This window comes from Anastrepha obliqua, chromosome 1 (assembly GCF_027943255.1).
Source record: "Anastrepha obliqua isolate idAnaObli1 chromosome 1, idAnaObli1_1.0, whole genome shotgun sequence".
Lineage (NCBI taxonomy): Eukaryota > Metazoa > Arthropoda > Insecta > Diptera > Tephritidae > Anastrepha > Anastrepha obliqua.
The window spans coordinates 93,711,858-93,721,684 of NC_072892.1; the positions used below are offsets into that span (position 1 = coordinate 93,711,858).

Here is a 9,827-nt window from a genome sequence, read left to right on the forward strand (position 1 = left end):
TTTTCTTATTTTATTTGAAGATTGGAACCTACGTCTTCCGAACGGTAGTCACGCACAAACCCATTCAGCTACGGCAGCAGCTTCAAAATCTGGCCCCTGTTATTTTCAAAAGCACCTCGCACGGTGCACACCAGAGTACAAACGAGCAGCGAATTTGTTTCCTGAATAGCTCTACTTCAATATATAGTAACATGAGAATCTAAAATTCGTATACCAAAAAAGAAAGACATCCCTGGTAGATCTCATGCTTAGCATCAATGTATCATGAGCAGCATCAGTAACGAACCGGCGAGTTTTAAATTAAATATGTCTTACTCGTTAGCTCTTACCTGACTAGGTAAATATTCTTAACGGGTAGTCGACAATTTCTTCTTCACAAGTAGTTTAATAATGCTCATACGAATACTTTCTCCCAGTTTCCCATTTCTTAAATTTGGGCTTCGGCCAAATGTAATCACTTCTCTACCTTTTCGCTGGATTTTTTGTTTACTCTTAAACTTTTTTTTTCTTTCCTCCCAAACAAATTATCTTTCGATTTCTGCATTCTTCTACACTTTTACTGGTTGCTTTTATTTTATTTGTGCCCATATTTGCCTCACTTTTGCCCGAGAACCTGTTCCGCACTAATTTGCAGATATTCAACTCTCTTCACACCTCACCATCCGCTTGGCGCCTGAACACTTCAGCAAAAATACACACATGGCACATTTTTTTGTTTTCTCCGCTACAACCAGTCTTCTACCTTTTGCCTGTAGATCGCTGGGCCATTTAGTTGATCCAGCTGTTCGCTTTGATTTATCATACCATCTACGCTGAAGATTCAAACAATCGCGAGTAAGTTTACCACACGCTCAGATATCCAGGGGTGATGGTGATATGTTAGTATATTTCAGCTGTCGTCTTTTTCCTTTTTCTGCTCACTTCAATCGTATTCTTCATCATTAAACTGTGTGGTTATGATCTTCGTCTTCGTATTTGACGTAGACGCAGCTTTTCTTAATTTATCTTCTTTAAATAAGATAATCAAACTTGAAATGCTTTTCTCCTAGTTTGCCATATCAGCAGCACCATGTTTTGCGTCACTTTCAACTGTGATTTGCTCTCATTCGCCCGTTGCACTTGTTCGTTCGAAGCGGAAGGCCGTTTATTGTTTGTTTACTTACTTGTTTTGTTTTTGTCTCGAAGATTTATTTTCGTTTTGTTTTTTAACCACATGCTTTTCTACAATTTTCCACACTACCGGCTTTTTAACGGCTTGATTTTTATGATAACCAGATGTATGCGATTGAGGTTAGGTAGACAAACACTTATTCGCACTGATTTCGTCGTTGATAAGGTTTTTGTGGATTGTAGTTTTTCGATTAGTGGATCTTGAAAAATCTTTAAGATATTAGTTGAGTCATGAGCGTGTTTTTTTTTACATTTTAGAAATCCAACTATACTGAAAATGTCATCCAGATCGCGCAGCATGGCGTACGTTCTCCGCATGATCCACATCCTAGGTGTTTCTCCACACTTTTCATCCAATTTGTGGTGCGCGGCTTTATTTTCTTCTACAAATCTTAGCAAAATGGCACTCAGAGATTTGCCATTGTCTCTCGAAGGTGTAGCGGCTACCTGAAGCAGCGATTACAACTCGACATCTGCAAACTTTCGTGTAAAATATGCGTCATTTCAACAACAGAATTTTTGCCAGTAGCAATATTTTTTCTGCTGAATAGTTTAAAAGTTAAATTGAAATTACTTTTTCGTGCAAATACACATAAAAATTATTAAATTATTTCGCGGAAAATGTGGGCACCAATATTGTACTCGTCCGTTCTTGAATATTCTAAGAATAACCGGGTAATTAGGTAACTCTGCATTATTTACTATCGAGACATGGAAATATTAAGGGTGCCCATAATTAGTTGGTTAGCCGCGCCAACTGTTGTCAATCTATGTCGCTAAATGTCCGGAGATAGTTAATAATAATAGAGTCTAAATTTGGCATGACTTGTATGGTCGTTTCTTGCCAAGCTTCTCCATCGTCGATTCTGATCCCTGCGTATTGAAATAGTGTGGCACATATGTAACTTTTTTAGTAAATAAAAAATATTACTTAAGTGATGGAAATTTTTATTTTGACCTTCACGTGCTTCATTCCTTGTCTGTTTGTATACTGCAGCTGTCTTGATCACAAGTGTCAAATATGAGTGACGTAGGACGCCATGTGCGAAAATTATAAATCTTCCGTTAGGCTGATTAATCTTGCGCCACCTTACACATACGTAGTGCGCAACTAAATATAGGCAGCGCTGCTGATCTCTTGAACCTACCCAAGTTTCAAGAAATCCCCCTTTGTAAGAAAGAAATAGAAATTTCTGACTTGATAAAGTTTTTCATAAAACCCTTAAGCCCCACATTATTTTTATGACTCCACAAAAAATGGCCACCGGATGTCACTATACAATTCGTATATAGAATCACTCGCTGATTCAGAGAATCGAGTTCATTTTTTTTTGTACGCAAGTTTTTGAAACATTTGGAATTTACAATTATTCAGCCAAAAAACTAAGCTGGCTTCACTTAATCACGCATAACTTACGAACCAGTTGAACAATCTTAATACGAAAAATGACAGCAGATGAGAGACATTGAAATCCCTCATACACTGTGTGTATGCATTACTTTTCGATAAGCATAATAGTTTCTGAGGATCTGATTAATTATTCCCGATTTTTTGTTTATGAAAAAATATAAAAAACTGAAACTTTAATTGAAAAAAAAAATTCGAAAATGGGAAACCAGCATGTGATGGCTGCATATACATACATACATACAAATATGAATGTATACATTAATATTTTTCTCAAAGAACAAGATTTAATTAAAAGAAAAAAAATACGAAAAATTCACTATTTTTTGAATAGCGGTAAGCAAATATCACGAAAATTTTTGGAATCAGCAACCGTTTCAATTAAGGTTTTCTATAATGGCATGTGAAGGCCAAAAAAAAACAGAATTCGAGAACTAGCATTTTTAGTTGATTTAATACACGCCTAGCAGTGGAAATCTGCGTACAATAATTATTTTTAAAATATTCAAAATCATTTTTATGTTAAATACTTTTCACTATTTTTTTTATAAAATATAGTTCATTTAAAAACATAAACCACAGTTTAAAGCTTTACAAAAATTCAAAAAACTAAAGATATTTTTAACAAATTTTTTTGTTTTTTTTTTTGAGAATTTTCAATACAATAAAATGCAAATGTGAAGTTACTTAAAATTCGCATTAATTTTTGGTAATTTTTTCCGCAAAGATCTTGCACATTTTTTCCAATATAAAAAAAAATTTCTTGCATATACCACATGGAAGTTTTCACTCTTGTTATGCACAGAAAAATGCAGCGCATAATATTTATAGTTAAACTACACAAAGAGTCTGTTCTGGCGGAAGTTAACTTCAATGTGCCCCTCGCCATGTAAAACAAATTACAACCTTATTTAACAATTTCGATTTTAACCCAAGCTTAGCTGATTTGGTTAGATTTCCGCATCTGTGATTAACATTCCTACCAAAATTTGATAGCCATTGCTCGACATTTGTAAATGTTACGCTGTCTTCAGAAAACCTACCTCTGCAAGGGTTTTCGATTTTTTATAATTTTAAAAAGGGATTTGAATTTGCAACAAACTGGTTTGTATTAAATTTAGCATTAAAAATTTATTCAATATTTCGGTAATGATCCTCTGAAGAAAGCAGCCGAAGCAACGAGTAACATAAACGCTTCAGAAGAGATCGTGAGCCCATCGAAGACGGGGAGCGCAGTAGCCTGCCGTCGACATCGAAAATTAGAAAAAATAATAAAGTGAAAGAAAGTTTAATCAATACTCTCAAATTAACCATCAAAAACTCCTCCCCCAGACTTGATTATTGCTTATGGTTCCGTTCAAGACATTGTAGTACATGATATGGAATTTGTAGTAAAAAAGGGACCGCGGTGAGACATGAGATCCAAGGCTGCATCCTACTCAAATTTCAGTAAACGCATCATTACTGGAGACGAGACGTATTATCTTGAGTATGAGAGACAATCCAGACATTATGACATCAGACGTGAAGAATTGCTTAAGATGCGGAAGAATGTGTGTTTGGCCGAGCTCCAGTTTTAAGTCGACTTCGAATGGCAAATGATTTTTTTATGAGTTGCTTTTTCATGGTACAAATACAGTCGCAGGTTTGCATTGCCTAGCGAGGACCGACTGCTTTTAGAAAAAAATGTTCCTATGGTAGTTAAGTTGCGACGAATATTTTAAATTTTACCAAATTTTTATTCTCCTCGAAATTTTAAAATCGCTTTCATTTCATTCTAAACTTAAAAGTTGTTTTAAGTTGACTGTAGTAGTGTTTAAGTCAATAGAGTGTTATTTTAAAATAGTTTTATTAGAAAAAATCTGCTTCTAACATTTTTGTAACTGCAAATGTGATTTGACACTGCAAACATCCATTTCACTAATACTTGTGTTTTCATTTCAATATAAGGGTTGCCTTTAAACAAGGTCGCCTTTGCACAATTACGTGTAATGAACTGTAATTCCATATTTTTATCGAAAAGTTCGGTATTTTTTATCTATATCTATAGTTTGGCAGCTGAGAAGGACAAAATGTGTTGACATTTCAGTAAGGTTTGCCAAGCCATGATTAATCTTTTAATAGCAGAACAACTCTTCCACACTTTGGAAATTTGTGAATGGCAAGCGCTATCGAGCCATGCTGATTGAATTTTTGTTTCCAAAAATTAGTCAGCTAAGCATCGGCGACATTTCGTTAGAACCAGACGACGCAACTTGCCACACAAAGCGCTCAACAATCGATTAATGGCAATATTTAAGCAACCATTGAGGCCATACGGCCATACTTATTGGAAAAAGTAGTCAAAAGTTCGACTTATCGAATGGGCCATGTAACTCGTAGTCACGGCAGACGTATACCGGATATCGTGTTGCGAAAGTCTCATGAAATTATCTACCAGATAATATCCATGTTTTGTATTATCATTTAGAGTTTTCAAGCTCTTCACATTTTAAAAAGTTCATCTCGCTCAAAAGATGGAAATAACGAGTGAACATTTTCGTGCGACGATTAATTACGATTTTCGACGTGGATTATCGAGACAGGAGTGTGTTAAATTGATCTTTGGCTCTTGGCGTGGCACTCTCAATCACTGTGAAATGCTTCTACAAAGAGTTCCAACTTGGCCATTGATCATTACAAGATGATTTTCGTGAAGGCTTTTGTGTGCGTAGTTGTTGTGGGGCAATTGATAAATCAAAATCGCCATGTGACATAACGCAAGATAGAGGAATCCTTGGGCATTAATGGGACTAACATAGATTCAATATTGCTTGAACATTTGATCGATCGTCAAGAAGATTAATTCTCGTTGGATAGCGTTTGACAATTGCCTAAAAAAGTATTCGTGTCGATTGGTGCATAGAAGTGTTGAGGATATTTAACCACGGACGACTCATTCTTCACCAAAACAAAACAAGCTCTCACGTATCGGCTTACACAAGAGAGTTTATGAGCACTCAAAATATCGACTTAATGGGTCATTCGCCTTACAGCCCTGATGCGGTACCTAACGACTTCTTTTTGTTGCCGAACGTCAAATATAAAATGCGAAGTCAACGTTTTTCAACGCTGTTGATTCCTTTAATCAGACCGTTAACAAAACATATCAAATTCATGTGGAAACATATATACATACATATATGAACAGAAATATCAGGAAAACTATGCGATAACTTCCAATTTAATTTAAAAACGAAGGGATTTTTAAAACTCATTTTATAACAATAATGAAAAAAAACTAAAATTCAATTAATATCTGGCCGTATTATTGAATACTTAATAATATTTATTATCAAAACTTTTTATTTTTAACTGAAGTTGGATAGTTCCAAAACTACTCTTTGCAATAAAGATATAATAACTGTTAAAACAGAAGAATTCTGTTACTGCGAATTTAATTTAAAAAAAATGTTTTTCATAAATGACAACTCTCAAAATACTTACATCAGATTCACCTTCGACACAGTGATCTTCCTGCAGTTGTTGGATTTCTTATGTTTTTTACTGACACAATGTTGTTGCAAAATCTTGTAGTTTATCGTTACAGAGCAGTTTTGGCCGGGATTATAATACATACAGATATTTATTTTGTTTTTGCTCGTTTGCGCTCTCTCTCTCTCTCTCTCTGTATATCTTTATCTTGCTCTCTAACTCTATCCCAACTTAAACGTTCACTTTCAATACCACGATTTTTTCACTCTGCTACACTTTTCACTTTTCTTTATCGACAAACTTACCGCACCTGAACACACTTTTCCACGTATTTTTGTTTACCTTATTTTACTATGTTACTTAACACTGTCACTCTGGTGTTTTATTGTTGTCTGTTGTCACTTTTGAATGGTCACACAGAACCAAAACACGTGTGATACTCTATTTTAGGCCTTTCAAACACAATTAATTTTTCTCAACGCCAAACTCATTCAATTACTGCCTCATGCGCAAATCAGCATATTATTCTAGCGCTTCTTTTATTCTTCTATGGATTGAATGTGCTCTAGATGCTGGCCTGATTGCTCGTGTTCATAAGTTTCTGCGCCGCGTTTACACGTTGAACTGATTTAGCTTCTTTTCCGAATAAATAAAATATATGGTGTTTAATAAATTATATGTTTGTACTAAGTATAACTTTTTAGATGCACTGTGTTGTATAAATTTGTTATTTATGTTTCAATATTAAGCAGCTTCTGAAAGCACAACACTATTGTGGTCGAAATGAACGAAAGAGAGTGGAAGAAATTAACCCATTTGCTGAGTAGGACTGATCGCAGTCAATTATACACGTATAAGTATGTATGTATATGTATGTACCTCCAAGAATTGCGCCGTGACACTACTTTGTTTATATTTTATTTTGAATTTTGTTGCTGCTAAATCTAAAATTATTTTCATTCTTTCTTTCAGTATGGTATATTATCTCACACAATTTGTACACCACAGATCCACAGATACTATACAGCACAACGTCGCAATCCGACTCTGGCACTGAACTGACATTTCAGGCACAGACACAAGAAAAAAAAACGAAGAAAGTAAAAGATAAGTTGAAATAAAAAGAAAAACTCGTTTCGATGGCAATGTTGGTATTTTTTTAATTTTTGTTTTCGCTAACTATGCGACTGAGTGAATAACTAAATAGCATACTGAGCCGAGAAGCAGCGGCCAAACGACTGACCGCGCACATAGCACATGGGCTGCCTGTCTGATGGTTTGACCGCCTGCCTGCCTGCTTGCCAGTCTGCCTGCGTGCTTGTGTGCTTGCGTGCCTACCTCATAGGCTAGCTGACTGACTCGTATCTCTCAGTACGGCAACGAGGCAGAGTATGATCAACCGCTAGCAGCTAGTAGTGGTGCATATGTATAGTATTAAGTGTTTATTTTAAGTGGAAAGGAAACAACGCAGTCAAATCCAGAAAGGCAACCCAGTCGCGACAACGATCAATATTAAGCTGAGTGGAGTATAACAGCCACAAACTGCGCTGAGAAGCGAGTAATGGATTAGTGAAATTCGAAGTGAACCGCGCTCAGTGGACCGGCTGTTACAATGGGGAATCACTAAGGCGAAATCAGCGATACGCTTGAGGCGTCAATAATATATTGTATGAAAGTTGTAATGACAGAGCGCTTGCTGCTTAAAAAAAGTTTAGCGAGTAGACGTCGCGTCATCAATTCAATTTCGCATCACTTTTTAATGAAAATCAAATTTTGTGTAGTAGCAATACCACAAAAACAGAAGCATACGCGCTTAAAATGTGCTCTAATATCACAGAAATATTGTGATTTCAAAACAGAACTAGTTGAAGTGTACACTGCTACATTTAACTGGTGGACTCCATTTTTCTTTGGAGTTCTGAAACACATAATAGCACTCGAATTGGCGCGAAAAGTTGTTTAGTAGTAAGCAATCGTTAGCAGTACTACCTGATCGTTTCCTCGAGGGTAGATTCTACGTTACCGAAACGACCCGGCCCAGGACAGTCATTTCAGCAGTATTCCCCATAAATGTAGGGAACTTTTTTTTTTTAAACGTAAACTCTTCTCGTTTCTGGCAGACTAATACGGCATAGGATCACCGAACTCCCTCACTCCCTCCCGCGTTGCGATCGCTCACCAACAGGCGGCTATCGCACATCATTAGCGAAACATTTTCTAAAAATATTTTTTTTTATTCTAAATTTATGTGATTAGGTGATCGCGATGAACGCGCAATTTGCCTTGGAGTAGTTGATTTTATTGCTTGGCAGCGCAAAACATTTCGATATACAAATGTTTCACATATACATATTAGTTCGCTTGCTTAATTTCCTCCACTCTAGAATAAATAAAAATTGCTTCTGGTAAAAAATGCGTTTTTCCATCGTCCGCCCGCCCGCCAATTGGAGGCTACTCCCTAGCATTTTCTTATTATTTAATTTTTTTGTTCACTGATATTTTAGTTTGTGCGCTATTTCGTTTTTTCGCTTCTCGCCTTTCGCGCATATTTTTGCCTTTTACGATTTTTATTCACAAACACATTTAAACACTAATAAATATTGGTTCTTCTGCTTTCCTTCTCTTTCTTTCGTTCGTTTTTTCTATTACGTGTTTTTGTAAATTTTTCTTTTCTTTATTAACTTTTTCGACCTACGCTTGAAATCGTAAATTCTTCAAGATTTTTTTATTTTGTATTATTATAATTTTTATTAGACCTCCACTAGGGCTATCATCAAGTCAGTCACTTAATCCGGTTGCTGTTGAAATTACTTTCGTCGTCGCACTCGCTAACTTTGTCGATTATGATTAAAAGTAACGAGTAATAAACGTCGTATGAAAATAAATATCACTCACAAATTGCTAACGCAGCGAACGACCTCGTGGCTTCTTACCGAAGAAACTCTAGTACAGAAACTACTTGCTTTCTAGTTGGATGCGAACAGACAACTGACTCGTACAGCGGATCCCAAAAGCGCCACAGTCCGTCTCGGTGGCAGCAGCAACAGCAAACACTAGTGATACCAACGAGAGGCGGCAGCGCCAACAACACAGTGCTTACACATCGACTTTGTGGATGCCGAATCGTTGTCGTTTCGTATCAACGGCGTAGTAGTCGTCGTAAGTCTTGTCGGTTAGCGCCATATGGGGCGAAATAGCTGTACGTGCAAGCTTTTCAGGCTCCACCAGCTTCGTCACGATAACTGGCTAGTCGGTGGTTGCAAAACCGAGTGCAGCAGCAACCAAGTAGTCAGAGCAAAATCGCTACAACCACCACCAAGCACAAAGCACATCGAAGGCAACGGGTACGGCAGCGAAGACGATGACGTCGTCAGCGGCAGCGCCGAGGATGTTAACGTCATGCGACCCCATCATCAACAATCAAAAGCACAGCCCCATTCCCAATGTTTCCATTCAGCCAATTTGGCGTAGTAGAGCAGCACTACGTTGACATACATTCCAAAAGCGTTCATTCTTACTCACTTGCCGTGGGCGCTTGATGGGAGCTAATGTTTGTGTTCATTTCGCTCTCAAGCAATTGAGTTCGCATTCATACTCACTATAGTGTTAGTGAGCGCTAATCGCGCGCATTTGATACGCAGCAGGCACAGTGGCTCACAATTGCAAAATCATTCGGAAACACATAAACAACTTTTGTAGGCTTATATTACGTTTCCACCAAAAGCAAACACCGTGTTTGCAGGAGTTGTGTTTGGGAGAACTGTCAACTGTTTCC

The 9,827-nt window shown here is 36.9% G+C and overlaps 1 protein-coding gene across 8 annotated transcripts in view; it reads right to left on the bottom strand.

Moving 5' to 3' along the window:
- The window catches only part of LOC129252872 (forkhead box protein O), a 148,651-nt gene extending 139,363 nt beyond the window's left edge, over positions 1-9,288 (bottom strand). The window contains exons 1-2 of one of the 8 annotated variants that reach the window (XM_054891012.1): positions 8,986-9,288; positions 6,065-6,685 (exon numbers count right to left, since the gene is read on the bottom strand). The gene's annotated coding sequence lies outside the window, so the exon portion shown is untranslated. Of the gene's footprint in view, positions 1-6,064; positions 6,822-6,931; positions 7,193-8,747; positions 8,765-8,947 lie in introns of those variants that run through there. The other 7 variants (XM_054891006.1, XM_054891011.1, XM_054891007.1 and 4 more) reach the window with 7 other exon arrangements.
- Between the last annotated feature and the right edge of the window lie 539 nt (positions 9,289-9,827).